At 48.2% G+C, this 16,162-nt stretch overlaps 1 pseudogene across 1 annotated transcript in view; it reads left to right on the top strand.

The window, feature by feature from the left end:
* Positions 1-10,520, top strand: part of LOC146830231 (uncharacterized) — a 70,489-nt pseudogene extending 59,969 nt beyond the window's left edge. Inside the window, exon 2 of the transcript XR_014961392.1 lies at positions 4,823-10,520. The product of XR_014961392.1 is annotated as an uncharacterized LOC146830231 (transcript). The remainder of the gene's footprint in view (positions 1-4,822) is intronic.
* Positions 10,521-16,162: the final 5,642 nt, after the last annotated feature.

Here is a 16,162-nt window from a genome sequence, read left to right as displayed (position 1 = left end):
CTGGAAACATGCTGTTTTTCATGGAGGCCTTTAACGACGCTACCACGAAACCACACGGCTACCTACTGTTAGACTTAAAACTCAATACTCTAGATGACTACAGACTACGTACTGGTATTTCCCACCCGATCTCCCCATCGCTTACACACCTAAAACCAGACCCAGAGCCTATAAACAAAATTGTTAAAAATCCTTTTGCAACATTTATACTCTAAACCTGATCATCTAAGGTGTTGACAATGTCTGCGCAGCTACACTGTAATTTAGCCCTCCTAAAAATGCTAGTCACAGTTAGCCCCACACAAAGAAAGGCCATCCTGTGCGTGGCTTCAGACGACTTAGTGGCTGCCATTGAAAAAATTGTCCTAAACACCCTAAAAGGTAATGTCCCTCTATCAGAGAGCCATTTCCGTGTGTTGAAAAAGAAGCATCAACTTATAAGGAAGCTTAGTAATAGAAGGGCTTCCCTCATTTCCAAGAAGAAACTGGTCATGCAGTTGGTGGTTTTATATTTTCTTTGTTGGGCACACTCAGGATAAATGGGGACAATTAATTATCCCATATATATCCCACACTCATTTTAATATTGACCGAGAGTCCCCCCTAAATAAAAAAGGTCTGATGAGTGGGATTCCCAAGCCAATTGTAATCATTTTCTCACATAGACACATACACAGTCACTGAATCACTCTAATCAACCAGCTCCGCTGTAATCAGGTGTCACAGCAAACCCTGGGAGCATTCAACAACCATGGTGGGACCCCAATGAGGAAGCATGTCACCTACTAGGTAGGGGAGCGAGGGTTCTTTTGAAACACCCAGTGGGTTCCAAGTCTCTGAAACGTCAAAGAGACTGAAGAAGTAGACTTGAAAAACCAAGACAAAAATAGGTAGAAGACCCCTTCTAATTGTGTTTATTGAACATCTGAACATACATTCATTCATTGTTTGTAAAAGAGTATTATTAAAAATTGCGTTACAATTGATGAGCCCCCTTTCGGGACGAAAAGGAGCCCTGACAAAAAGTTCATTTTGCTAATTCGAAATGGCAGTTTTAAGCTGCACTTCTCGGCTGCAGTGACGAGCCTGAGACATGTTTTGAAAGACTACTTTAGTGGGTGGCACAGTGGAGGCTGCATACCCACTTGTTGCATTTAATTTACAGTCCTTGGGTACATATAGTACCACATTACTGGAGACTTACAAGTAAATTAAATGTGCCAGTTGAATGTAAGCCAATTTCATCATATTTAAAAGAGGAGCACAAGCACTTTTGCATTGGTTAGCAGTGGTAAAGTGCAGAGTCCTAAAAGCCAAAAAAAACTGGTTAAGAAAACAGGAGAGGTGGAAGCAAAACGTTTGGGGGTGACCTCGCAGAGAGGGACACGTCTAGCAGGTGTAAAGTCTGTTATCTTTGAGTTCTTGTTGTTGCTTCCTGATAGGTGAAAGAAACTTCTCGAAATCTAATACTGTAGTCCATTTTTCGCTGGTAAATAAAGTTTCAAAAACATCTTTGAAGATCGTAATCATATTGTTATCTTTAGATTTAAGAGTCCATTGTTTATCTTTTAAGGGATATTATTTGGCGTTTTTCCTTTTTTACTTTGCAGAAGGTGGCAGTGAGTTTCCCTTTTACATTCCCATCAATATTTTATCACAATTTGATGCCGTGGAGGATGATCATTAAAGATAATGGGGTAACCCTGTGTCCCTCAGAACCTGGGTATTGGTACTATAATAAACAATTGGTTCTGTTGGGTGATACAATTGCTGTGCTCTGTGTTTTCAATACAAAAGCAACCATATATCTTAAATTTCTTTCAACAAATGAAATTTAAAAAAAACACATATATGATAGGAACACACCAAAAAGACATGATTTGGGAAAACAGAGGACCTGATTCACAAAAGTAATCTGAGACAAAATCCTAACTTTACAACTTTCGGTATTCACAAAAGGCATTTAGTAAAGTTAAGAATGATAGAACTTGTGGACTTTGAATTTAAGTTCTGGCCCTCCAGATGAAAAATAATTAAATGTTCTATTTTGTATAAATTTCATGCATTCTATTTTCACTGTTGTTGAGTTTTCCTTCTTCTGTTTGTAGATCATCTGAGGTTATTGTCAGTAAAGACTTTAATGATACGACTCCAATTATTATCTCAGATAACATGGGTTCACCACTTGTTTTCTAAGGGACAATTAAAATACATTTAGCTCTTTGGTTTCTTATTTTGAGAGAGTTACTTGTATCTTGCTTCTTTTAGAAGGTGAGATGCTGAAAGCACGATTCATTCCTTTTTCAGACTTGTTTTTTTCTTAGGTGTTGATGTAAATAATGCTCTGCTTCGTTTAAATTTGGTGCATTTCTTCTGAAGATAGGATGAGTCCGTAGCATATCAGCAGGCTGGGTTTAGCTTTAGAGTATTCGTGCTATCTGCCCCCCCTGTCTGGTTTTTAGCATGTAGTAGGGATCTGTGGTGGCTGTCATTCTCAACTCAGATGATTAAAGAGAGTGAGATATAGCAGAAGTGTAGTGGGCCTTTTTGTGCAGTGGATGATCATTCCAGATTTGCTAGCGCTGCTTTTGCGTGTTTCTGAACCACTTAGCGCTGCTTTAGTGAGTCTGTGGCATCTGCCACTATTAGAGCTGGTGAGCAAGTATCCAGTTGTATAAGCTGAAGGACTGAGAAATACTCAGGAGAGGGCCAAATTATGCCACAGGTTTGACTAAATTATCCGCCAAAAAAAGACAAATTATGCAGCGTAATGTGGCATATTTTCTGATAGTGTTGATTTGTTATTTTGTAATTTGTACACTTATTAACACTGTCTGAGCATAGGTTGCACTTCATTAGTTCCAGTTTCACACCTAAACATAGCCATAAGCAACAGAACAGTGAACATTTAACCTTTGCAAAGGGCCTTCCACTGGGACCTTTTTTTAAATAAAATGTGCAGATTATGTAGCAGAAGCTGGATTCTGTGGCAAATGTGCTAGATCCATAATTATACAAAAAATGCTGCAGCACAATCGCATAATTCCAGTGGCCCTGTGTAAAACTTGTGCCCCCGCCATGAACGTCAAATCTCCGTGAGGGAATGATGCCAGTATCTTCTGATATCCAATCAGCATTTATCACAAAAGTCTGATCCTGATGGACAAATAGAGAGGGACAAGCAGTTAGTGCTGAGGAAGAGAGCTTGTAGGTGAAAGGTAGGTGAAAGGTAGTGGTTGATTGTGAGTGGTAGTGGATAGGGGTGAGCTTTGGCTTTGCTGGTGTGAAGGACTAAGTGAGTGGCATCATCTGGGCTACTCAAGGGCCAAATGTGGCTGATATAATGCAGCACAGGATGGAGGCCCTAAATCATTACTCTCCATTTAATTGCTTTTTAAAGTGGTGTGAATCTATGTTGGTAAATTTTGTGTGTCGAAGGATTGAATAAGCAGCACAATAAAGACGCAAAAAGGCACGTTTTAGACTGCCCTCAAATAATAAAGCCAGAACTGAACCACCTTTCACACTCTTGCACCATAATAAATAGGCTTTTTCTAGAACCTATAAAGTGGCAAATTTGATGGAGCTTGGTGCAGTAAATAAGTTTAAATCTGGTGCTGCTTATAGAAATGTGGTCCCCAGTGGAAGGAGGCTACTCACTCTCCAGAAAGGTAGCAGCAGTGACTTGAGTAATGATATTCACATAGGCCATTAAAGCAGTATAATTCAACAAAAATAGGAGTTTTCTCCTACTGTGGGTTTCACCTCTTGTGCTGCCCTCTTTGTATTGGGAACACTAAGTTGATATCATTCTTTTATATTTAGAAGCCTCATGTGGTCTGCCTGGAGTTGGGTTAGCTTCTCCAGTATTTAAAGTAGTTGAGAATTTGGGTGCCAAATATTCTGATTATTAGCCCTTTGTGGTGTGTTTTTTTCCCAAACGTGTGTCTCTATGCTAGCAATTATGCAGCAATAAAAGCAGCTCTTGTTTGAGGAATAAAAAAGATTCAGGTGTTTCATAGTGTTTACTGGGATGAAGTCCTTGTAGGACACTAGAGGCGAAAGACCATAAGCGAGACCTCTGCCATTGGCTCAGATTTTAGTAACATGTTCTTAGGTGAGGCTCGTCTTGCATAATCATCCAGGATTACAAGGGGAGAAATGTCTGTCTGGGTTTTTTAAATGTTGTTTTCGAAATGTATTGAAATATTCTCACATAGCAGCTCTGGTGGCGTAGGAGAGGACTGACTTGCCTTAGTATATTGTAGTTTGGGAGTGATATGAGATAGCTCAGTTGATGGATTCGAAGCAGTGCTAATGTGCTCAGACAATTTATCAAATATTCATTGCTTTATGGAATGGTAGTTTATAAAGTCGACCAGAGCCTGGCTCCCTTCAAACTGTGCTTCCAGTTATCTGCTGCTTGAGGTCTGAGCGAATGGAGGAACCTTCACAGGGTCAACTAGTCCTTACAGTCAGTTGTCAAGTTAGGAGAGATTACTGGTGCTGGAGTTGATCTGAAAACCAATTTAGTGTCATGTTCAAGGGCACAAGACTTAGAGGCTGTATCTCAAAACTGGACTGTTGTGATCAGGATTTATGATTGATTGGCAGCAGTGCCCACCTAACCTGCTAATTCGGAAGTTACTGCAAGGGCACTGTATTTTACTTTTAGGGTGTAACTGTGAATTCAGACCTCAGTATATGTTGTGCAGTTTTCCTCCCTCAGTGCCTCTCCCCTCTTCACAGTAGATCCTTCCTCATTCCCCTTTTCTGTCTTGTGGCTGTGACAACCTCACAAACATTTGTTTCTTATTCACAGAATCAAAGGAGCTGATGAACAGACCTACACATCCTCTGCACCAAAAACCTCCTGAGCAGCATTACCAGAAGAAAACACAGTGTCAGTGTGAAGAGTCTGGGAAAACATCCACATGGAAGCTTGATCTGTGTACACACTCCACAAAACATTCTGGGGGAAAACAGTGAACTTGTTTAAACAAGACCTTCCTACAGAGCTCATCTTTATGGACAGTTTGAATCTCCATACCATGAATAATTTTCATCAGTCTACGGAGTGAGAAATTTTTACTTAGAGCTTGCATCAATATGTACCTCAGAGGTTTTGTTCTGGCCATAAACCATATTTGTGTACAGAGTCGGAGAAAAGCCTCACTCCGAGCTCATATCTGTACATGCGTCAGATGATCCATATGAGACTGAAGCACAGAGGTGCACAGAGTGTCTCATCATTTTCATTCTAATGTCAAATTAGGGCAAGTATCAGAATATCCATACTCTGGAGAAACTATACCATTGTAAGGAGGATTAGAAGAGCTTGACTCACCAAAGAAATCAGGTGAATTACCATAGGTTGCGTATATGGGAGACCTAGCAGTGTACGTAATGTGAGAACAGCTGCACTATGGGCTCTTTGCTACACAGGCATCAAAATGTTTGTTCTGAGCATATGTGCTACCAGTGTATGGAATGTGGGAAAAGTTTCACTGAGCCAAAGAGAGCATCAGAGAATCCATACTGGTGAGAAACCTTATCAATGAGAAACACTTTGCTGTGAGAGCACACGGTTACGTCATAGAATCCATACTGGTGAGAAACCCTATCTGTACTGAATGAGGACAGGCTTCACTCATAAGACAAATATGTTAAGTCACCAAAGAATCCTCACTGGTGAGAAACCCTGTTGGTGCACAGAATGTGGGGAACACTTCACTCTGACAAGCGCACTAATCATACATCAGAGAATCCATACTGGTGAGAACCCCATCAAATACACTGAATGTGAAGAAAGTTTCAGTGAGCAGCGTAGGCTGGTGAAGCATCGGAAAATCCATACTGGTGAGAAACCCTTTCAATGTTCAGAATGTGGGGAAAGCTTCACTCAGGCAAGTGCACTGCTTGTTCATCAGAGAATCCATACTGGTAAGAAACCCTACCACAGTGCTGAATGTGGGAAAAGCTTCAGTGTGAAGTGCACCTTGGAGCAGCATCAGAGTATCCATACTGGTGAAAAACACTTTCAATGTACAGAATGTGGGAAAAGCTTCACTCAGGCAAGTGCACTGCTTGTTCATCAGAGAAGCCATACTGGTGAAAATCCCTATCAATGTATCAAATGTGGAGAACGCTTCCGTATAAAGAGCAAACTGTTGTCACACCAGAGAATCCATACTGGTGAGAAACCAATTCAGTGTACAGAATGTAGGAGAAGCTTCACTCAAGCGAGCGTACTGCTCGTACATCAGAGAATCCATACTGGAGAGAAACCCTATCAGTGTACAGAATGTGGGAAAAAGTTCACTCAGAAGGGAAGCCTTTTGGTACATCAGAGAATCCATACTGGTGAGAAACCCTATCAATGTACAGAATGTGGGAAAAGCTTCATTCGGGCAAGTGCACTGCTGGTACATCAGAGAACCCATACTGGAGAGAAACCCTTTCAGTGTACAGAATGTGAGAGAAACTTCAGCGTGAAGTACAGCCTGGTGCAGCATCAGAGAATCCATACTAGTGAGAAACCATTTCAGTGTACAGAATGTGGAAAACGCTTTGTTCATGGATACAATTTGTTGGTACATCAGAGAATTCATACTGGTGAGAAACCCTTTCAGTGTACAAAATGTGGGAGAAAATTCTGCGTGAAGAACAACCTGGTGCAGCATCAGAGTATCCATACTGGTGAGAAACCTTTTCAGTGTACAGAATGTGGGAGAAGCTTCAGCAGGAAGAACAACCTGGTGCAGCATCAAAGAATCCATACAGGTGAGAAACCATTTCAGTGTACAGAGTGTGAAAAAGGCTTCAGTTTAAAGAGCACACTATTGTTACACCGGAGAATCCATACTGGTGAGAAACCATTTCCAAGTACAGAATGTAGGAGAAGCTTCACTCTGAAGAAAAGGCTTTTAGTACGTCAGAGAATCCATACTGGTGAAAACCCCACAACTGTACAGAATGTGGAAAACGATTTATTGAGAGGGGAGAACTGGTGAAGCATCAGAGAGTCCATACGGGTGAGAAACCTCATTGTACAAAGTGTGGGAAAAGCTTCACTCTTATGAAAAATATGTTAAGTCATCAAAGAACCTACACTAAAAACCCTATTTGTGAACAGAATGTGGAAAATGCTTCAATCTGAACAGCACACTGTTAAGATATCAATAATCCATACAGTGGCGAAACTAAATAAAGTTACAGATTGTGGGAAAAACTTCACTCAAAGGAAGGGTTGTTCCAGCATTGGAGGACACATGCTTAATCAAGGTTGATGTAGTGTGGGTAATGTGAGAGTAATCCACACTGATGAGAAACCCTGTTTGGGCACAGAATTTGGAGAATGTTTCACTCAGACACGCAAACTGTTCACACATCAGATGATCCATACAGGTGAGAAACCCTGCCACTGCACAGAGTGTGGTAAAAGCTGCAGTAAGAAGTGCAACCTGGTTACTTTAAAGAAAAAAATCTCTCCAAACTGAATTTATCATCAGGAGATTCAACAATGACAGTCTATGGGATTCCCTGACTGAAGTATTGCAACATAACGAGTCAAGCACATTCTGAAACTTAATCTCTCCAAGCATGAATGCAGTCAGGAAATTTGTTTCATTTCCAATCTCACATTATGATTGGTAATCTTACAAACAGGAGTTGTATAAAAATTGTTGGGCGTAGTAAAGTGATAGAAATTTAAATACTTGGACATTTTGAGAGTGGCCTCCTAAAAGAATAACAGTTATCACAACTAAGAAAGGCTGAACATTGTCATGGTCAGGAAGCTAAGACCTCATGAAATGAAATGCAAATATTTATTCTTAATATGGTATGATCTCTTGCTTCCGTTAAAGTTCATTGTAGGGCCACTACACTGCACTGAATCAATTGCTCTGCCGTAGGGCTTACGGTCACATAACAGGAGGCGCTGGCAGTTGTAGCTGAAGATTGGGCCAATCCTGTGCCTGGACCTGGAGGCCTGTGGGGGCAAAAGCCCAAGATGTTGTGATCTCCAAGGAGGGGATACGCCATTCACTCCCATCCACCTGTACTGATTCGCCCCTCGTTTGCTGCAGGGGAGGTATTGATCCAGCTACTCAGTGGCAGAGATAGACAGTGACCAACCTCGGACCTCACGGTGGGGATGTAGTATGCTGTTGTTTGGGATGCCCAGGGGTGTCCTTATCTGAGTTCAAGTGCCTTGCCTGTTATCATTAATCTGGTCCTTGTCTTTTTTGAGGTGGTTAAAGACAGATCCCCAGATAATCACTGTGATGTTTGCTGTAATCTGCTACTTTATCAGCCCTTCGCTTGTCAGTGGCATGAGCAATGTGACATCACTGTTGAGCATGAGAAGGGATTCAGGTCCTATCTATTTTTATTAGTGAAAAAAGAACAAACGACAGACCAGGGTCCAGCTCAACCAATCAACATGTACAGTCAGTAACAAAAATGGTGCAACACACTTCCTGCACCCGTCGTCCAGAGGTGCAAATCACAGTCACATAAAAAAAAAATGGAAGGTGCACTCGTAGAAAGTAGACACACAAGTAGTAATTTCAAAAAGTGCTTCTTTTTATTCAGTCAATCTTTAAAAACCGGCACACAGCTAACGCGCTTCGTTCCCAGTAGTGCCAAAAGGGAACTTCATCAGGGCTGCAATAATCACAAACAAAACCAAACATTAACAAATACACTACCAACATTTAAAAGGACACAAAATATTTAACAAAAAATTACCAACAGTAAAATAGAAAATAGTAAGAATTCCTTTGCACATATATATATATGTATATATATATATATATATATAAACATAAACATTAAGACAACAAACCACATCTTATTAACACAAAATGAAAAATATCACACTTATAAATTAAGTAGATTTTTATACGGCACAGAATAAAATATCCATCTGTACATACTCAGAAAACACAGGGAGAAAAGAACACAACAATAAACCTAATAACATGACAATCAAATTTCACAAACATACATATTATAAATCAATAGAATCAAAGAACAAATACTAAACATTAAAACCAAGACATAATATATAAGACACATCTAATACATTATAGAAGTGTATAAATAGCCAGAAGATGCATAACCTAATATTTAATACAACAGTTATGCAGTATGCCATATAACAGGTGCTGATCTCATTGATTTAAATGCCAAGCCCACCATGTGATAAGAACAGATATATAAGTATATCTTACCTCTTAAATAATTTGCCAATTAGCGTTGAAAAATAAAATGGAAAGACAAGCTGAGGAACACAATGCGCATGGGCCACTATTGATGAAAATCTAAAAATAGAAAAGGAATATCCCTATTAAATAGTAGGAAAGATAATCTAAAAACTGGAAAAGCCCATATATCCAAAGCATGGACGCCAAATACCATACCATGTTAGGAAACAGAACACTATTATTGAGTTGGTAACAAGGCCAAACATGTAATAAGAAGAAATATATAGGTGTATCTCACCTCTTTGATATTTGACCAGTCAGCATTGAAAAATAATGTTGTAAAACGAATGGCGTCCTGAAGTGCACAATGCGCCTGGACCGATTTAGGTGACGATCTAAAAATGAAGAGTGTATCCCTACAAAAGGATGGAAAAGATAACCTGAAACTGAAATAACCTGTTTCTCCAAACATGGACGCCATACACCATACCATGCTAATAAACAAAACATCATCCCAATGGATAATACTGCCATTGCTTTAAACTTAAAGAGCATAATGCAAAATATAATGGAGGCAGGTGTTTTTAGGATGTATCTCTCCTCTTGTGAAATCGGCCTATCAGCAATGTTGAAGAGTACCTAAGCCAGTAACGTCTTGAGGGGCACAATATGACCTGAATTGAAGTAAATTCGTTATCTAAAAGCAGAGAAAACATCCCAATGGATTTGCAAGCAAATAAATTCATATACGGTCTGATCCAGTCGGAAAAGTACCATAAAGCTGCTTACGATAGGAGCAGAGATTCTACAACTAGTAAAAAGTGCAAATATTATACTGAACGACCAATGGCATCCCTAAGTAACTGGAAAATGGGAGACTAAATAAATCCCATCTGATTCGGCCTCATATTACAGTACAATCAACCAACACTCAAAAGGGAGAGACAGTAACTACAAGCTGGGACTCACATTACGGTATTTTAGATGGAAGAATATCACTAGGAAGGTCCTAAGGGTGGTATATGCTGGTCGTCACTGTGTTGGAAGGCGGCCCCCGAGGAGTCGGTGAGACCACCAAGGGGGGCCCTCACACTGCACGAAGTAGCCGAGCGCTGCCGAGAAGTCTCCTGAGAGATCCTTCTCCTATCACGTACTAGCACAGTAACACCACCACACAGGACTCAAGGAGGTTGTCTTGCGACAAGCAATTCTTTATCAGCAATAAAAAGGTTACGAGGTCAATATGTACACGAAGGGATCGAGGGATCCACCAAAAGTCTCAGTGTCTCTTTGGAAGGGTAGGGGTAGCGGGACAGTCTTTGGCAGGAATGCGGTACGAGGGTACCTGGGGCCCAGTTCTTATCCTCAAGCTGGAGGACCTCCGGATCTCGGATGGGTCGAGCCGCGACGGCGTCAGCAGGGCTCTGGCGTACAGTTCGTGGAGAGCCGCGATTCAATCAGCAGGGCTCTCAAGATGGTTTCTGCTCAGCTCGAGCCGCGACGTCGTCAGCAGGGCTCCGAGGAAGGTTTCAGCGAGGTTGGGCCGCGACAGCGTCAGCAGGGCTCCGATGTTCCTGGTGGTTCAAAAAGGGTTCACAAGAAGGAGCCGCGACGCAGTCAGCAGGGCTCGTGATGATTCCGACAAGAGTTCTTCTCCGTAGGGTCAGCCGCGATTCAATCAGCAGGGCTCTCGACTCCGGGATACAACTGCCGATCTGTGGCGGGGTTGCCCCAGATATAGGTCTGGGGCCCTTTGATGTCCGGACCCATGCGCCCGGGGGGGGGCGGAGAGGCCGGGTGGAGGTGGCCAGACGCCCAGCAGGAGAGGCGCCAGGCCCAAGGGTGTTGCAAGGAGATTACACCTCGAGAGGGGAGGACAGTTGGGGGTCCCATCGATACTGTCCTCCGCCGGGGGCGATGAATGGTTCCTGCGGCACCCCCTGGCCAGTCCGTGGTGCCGGGATGGTGGGGCTTCGCTGGGGTCGTGGCCGGGTTGAGCGGGGTCGCGCTGGCTGGTGCACAGTCACGTGGATGCCAACAAGATGGCGGAGCCACGAGGGGTACGCGACCGCGTGCCGCTCCGGATGAAGGGCCTTGGTGCAGTTCAGACGGTTGGCCCGTGAAGGCCGGGTCGGGGAACGGGCACAATCCATGGGGTTAAGGACCACGCCACGAGGCCGGGTCCAACAGGCGTCCCCCCCAGCCGAAGGCATGGAGAGTCACCCATCTCCTTGGGGATTCTCCTCGTCAAGGCGGAAGAAGCGGGACAGGCCGTCGGCGTTGGCGTGGTCATTGCCGGGCCGGTGTTCGACGTCAAAGTCCATCCCCTGTAGCGAGATGGACCACCGCAGCAGCTTGGGGTTCTCGCCTCGCATTTGCATTAACCACCGCAGGGGCCGGTGGTCGGTCTGGACCCGGAAGTGGGCACCAAAGAGGTAGGGCCGGAGCTTCTTGAGGGCCCACACTACAGCGAAGGCCTCACGCTCAATGGTGCTCCATCGTTGCTCTCGGGGTAGTAGTCGTCGGCTGATGAAGGCCACTGGTCGGTCGAGCCCCTTTTCGTCGGCTTGGGATAGGACGGCCCCGATCCCATACTCGGAGGCGTCCGTCTGTACTACGAACTCCTTATTGTAGTCCGGGGCCTGCAGCACCGGGGCCGTACACATGGCTGTCTTTAGGGTGTCGAAGGCTGTTTGGCAGCGGGGTGTCCAGTGCACCTTCTTGGGCTGCTTTTTGGACGTTAACTCTGTGAGGGGGCCAACAATGCTCCCATAGTCCCGGATAAACCGCCGGTAGTATCCGGTGAGACCCAGGAAGGCCCGGACAGCGGTCTGGGTAGTGGGGGGTTCCCAGGCCTGGATGGCCTCCATCTTCACTTGGAGGGGGGCCACCTGCCCGCTCCCCACTTGATGGCCCAGGTAGGTCACGGATCCGTGGCCGATTTGGCATTTGCTGGCCTTGATTGTGAGCCCGGCCCGCTGGAGGGCGGCCAGGACGGCTTTAAGGTGAAGGAGGTGCTCTGCCCAGTGGTTGCTGTACACGGCAATGTCATCCAGATAGGCCGCGCTGAAGGCCTCAAGCCCGGCCAAAACCTTGTTCACCAGTCTTTGGAAGGTGGCCGGGGCGTTCTTCATTCCGAAGGGCATCACCCGAAAGTGGTAATGCCCATCCGGGGTCGAAAAGGCGGATCTTTCTTGGGCGCCGGGGGTGAGCTGGATTTGCCAGTACCCGGCGGTGAGGTCCAGCGTGCTCAAGTATCGAGCGGCCCCCAGGCGGTCGATGAGCTCGTCGGCCCGGGGTATCGGGTGGGCGTCTGTCTTGGTTACGGCATTCAGGGCTCGGTAGTCCACGCAGAATCGCAACTCTGGGGGGTGTCCGGGAGCCGCGGCCTTGGGCACCAGGACGACAGGGCTGGCCCACGGGCTGTCGGAGGGTTCGATGACCCCCAGGGCCAGCATCTTCGTTACTTCGGCCTGGATGCAGGCCCGCACCCGGTCGGGCACCCGGTAGGCTCTGTGACGCACGGGGGGGCTCTCCCCGGTGTCGACGTCGTGGACGCTCCAGTGGGTCACCCCCGGGGTGAGGGAGAAGAGGGCTGCGTAGTCCCACAGTAATTGCTGGCAGTCGTTGCGCTGTTCCGGAGTCAGGGAAGAGGCGAGTTGGACCCCTTCGATCGATCCATCATGAATGTCGGACTGCAAGAGGTCGGGCAAGGGCTCGGAGTCGTCCTCGCTCCCCTCGTCGGTCGCCAGCAGCAGGCTCAGTTCGGTCCGGGCGAAGTGGGGTTTTAGCCTGTTAGCATGTAGGACCCGGAGGGGGTTCCGGGGGGACTCCAGGTCGACCAGGTAGGTGACGGGACTTTTCTTCTCCACCACCTTGAAGGGCCCGGTCCACTTGTCCTGGAGGGCGCCGGGTTCGACCGGGGCCATGACCCATACTTTCTGACCTGGCTCGAATTCTATAGTAGAGGTGTTTCGATCGTACCACCGCTTCATGTCCTCCTGGCTGGCCTCGAGGTTGGCTTCGGCCATGGCTCGGAACTTGCGGGTCTGGTTTCGGAGGGTCAGGAGGTATCGGTAGACGTCAGGAGGGGCGCCTTGGGGCTTCACCTCCCAGCCCTCCTTGACCAGGCTGAGCGGTCCGCGGACCGGGTGTCCATACAATAGTTCAAACGGGCTGAACCCCAGGGACTTCTGCGGGACCTCCCGATAGGCAAATAGGAGGCAGGGCAGCAGGACATCCCATTTCCGCCTGAGGGGTTCTTCCAGGCCCTGGATCATCCCTTTTAATGTTCGGTTGAACCGCTCAACCAGTCCGTTCCCCTGAGGGTGATAGGGGGTCGTGAACTTGTATGTGACCCCGCACTGCTGCCACAGGGACCGCATGTACCTGGAGATAAAGTTTGTGCCGCGGTCGCTCACCACTTCGCGGGGAAATCCCACTCGGGAGAAGATCCCCATCAAGGCCCGGCCTACCACAGGGGCCGTTATAGTTCTTAGCGGGACCGCCTCCGGGTACCTGGTGGCGTGGTCCACGAGGACCAGGATGAAGCGGTGGCCCAGGGCGGTTTGGGGGTCCAGGGGCCCCACAATATCGATTCCGACCCGTTCGAACGGGGTGCTGATGGCTGGAAAGGGCTGGAGGGGGGCCTTGACCCGACCCCCCGTCTTCCCGCTGGCTTGGCAGGTCTGGCAGGACCGGCAGTGGTTGTCCACGTCTCTCCGCATCCGGGGCCAGTAGAAGTGGGTCACCAGACGACTGTACGTTTTGTCTTGCCCCAAGTGTCCGGCGAGGGGCACATCATGGGCCAGGTTGAGAAGGAACTCCCGGAAGCGGAGGGGGACCACCAACACGCGGCTGGCCCCGAGTTCTGCCACTTTCTGTTCACTGTACAACAGGCCCTCGGCCCAGTAGACCCAGTGGTTGCCGATCTGGTCACCGTTGGCTTGCGCGGACGCCTGTTGTCGGACCCCTTCGAGAGAGGGACAGGACTGTTGTTCTTGCTGGAACTGCTCTCGGGTGGGGCCCCCTTCGTGTCGCCATTGTGTCAGCTCTGGTAGGGCGCTCGGAGAAGCCATCTCTTCGGGGGAGGATTCGCTGGGTCCAGGGTCGGTGTCCGCCTCCTCCTCGCTGCTGGTGGGAGGGGGTGTGAGCCCCTCGGTTTGGGCGGCCCCGGAGGTCGAGGATGAGCGGGGGGCCTGGGCGGTCATGGACCGGGTGATGGCGCAGGCCCAATCAGCCAGTCCCAACATTCGGAGGTGCTCTCGTCGCTCTACTTGAGCCCAGGGGGAACTCTCCAAGTCGTTCCCCAGGAGGCAGTCGACCGGGGCGTCGTCGCGCACTGTCACCTTCAGCAGGCCCGTCACCCCTCCCCACTCGAAGGGGACCAGGGCCATCTGGCATAGGCTTTCACTGTTGTCGGCCGTCCGTACGGGGCACAGCACATTCGGTAGAATCTGTTCAGGGGTCACCAGGTGGCAGCGGACAGCGGTGATACTGGCGCCTGTGTCACGAAGGGCTTCGGCCCGTTGTCCATTGACCGTGACCTGCTGCCGGTACTTCTGGGTGTTGTTTGGGATGGGGGTGCAGGGTACCATCTCTCGGCTACCCAGGCAGACCAGGGACATGGCTGCCGGCTCCCACTCAGTGTTCTCCCGGTCGAGGGCCTCCTCTTCCTCTTCTCCTCCTCCCAGGGCGGCGGCTGTCAGCTGTCGGGGCGGGGGCCCGCCGGCCCCGTTTCTTCGGTTCAGGGGGCAGACCGGATCGCTGGCAAAGTGTCCGGTTTGTTGGCAGCCGTAGCAGGTCACTGGTGGCCGTGGTCCTGGTCGGGCCGGGCCCGCCCTTCGGGCTAGGCTCGGGGAGAGATGTTGCTGCGGTGGCCCTCGAGGGGGGCTCCTGGGGGCCCCGGCGGGAGGGTCTCGGTTCCTGTTCGGCCCTCCCCCCCACCGCGCTGGCGGGGGGGTCCGTTGGGGTTCCTCTGGTACTCCCCCATTGAGTTCCGGGGGACCCGGGAGTTGACCCATCGATCGGCCTCGACGGCAAGTTTTCGCGGGTCGGTCATTTTGCTGTCGAGGAGGTGCTGTCTCAGTTCCACAAAGCAATTGTTGGAAAGATGTTCCCACACGATGAGGTCGACCAGCTGCCCGTAGGTGGTTACTTTGCTCCCTTTGATCCACCCTTCTAGGGCTCGACTGAAAAAGTCCACATATTCCACCCATGTGGTACCCGGGATTTTCTTGCAGTCTCTGAACCGCTGGCGGTACATTTCCGCTGTTAGCCCGTAGCGGGTGAGCAGGGCCTCCTTCATGTGATCGTAGGAGGTCATCACCTCCTCCGGCAGCTGGAGCAGCGTGTCTCGCCCCTCACTCAGGAACCGCCCCCACAGGCCCGCGCCCCAGTCTTTTCGGGGCACCCGATGAGAGGTCATGGCCACCTCGTAGGCCTTGAACCATTGTTGGATGTCGTCATTCTTGTAATACTCCTTGACGACCTCTTTCGGGATATGTACCTTGGTCTCGGAAGGCGGTAGAGTGTCTCTAGTACTGGGGGTGTCGGTCCCTCCGTTCTTGGCCTTGATCTCGAGCTCCTTGAGACTGCGCTCGTGCTCAAGAGTTAGTTTCTTTTCCTCCAACTCCCGGTGTCGTCTCTTCTCCTCTATCTCTTCTTGAAGCCGTAGCTGCTCTAGGGCCAGTTTCTTTTCTGCCAGCTGGAGTTCGCCGTCCAGCCGCAGTCGTGCGAGCTCTAGCTCGTGGCTCCGGACCTTTTCCCGCTCTCGTATTTCTTCTTCGGAGAGGCCGGTTTCTAGGCTCTTTCTTCCTCCGGTTGCCGGAGTCAGTGCGGTTGCTGTGGTCTCAGTTAGGGGCAAGGGCCCTTCTTCCTGGGAGGGGCCTGCCCCGGCCTCCAACCATGCCCTCAGAGCTTTCTGCATCTCCTCTTTGGTACCTAGGCTG

This window comes from Triturus cristatus, chromosome 5_1 (assembly GCF_964204655.1).
Source record: "Triturus cristatus chromosome 5_1, aTriCri1.1, whole genome shotgun sequence".
Taxonomy (NCBI): Eukaryota; Metazoa; Chordata; class Amphibia; order Caudata; family Salamandridae; genus Triturus; species Triturus cristatus.
Note: the sequence above shows the minus strand (reverse complement) of the source record. Positions and strands in the feature narration are given on the sequence as shown.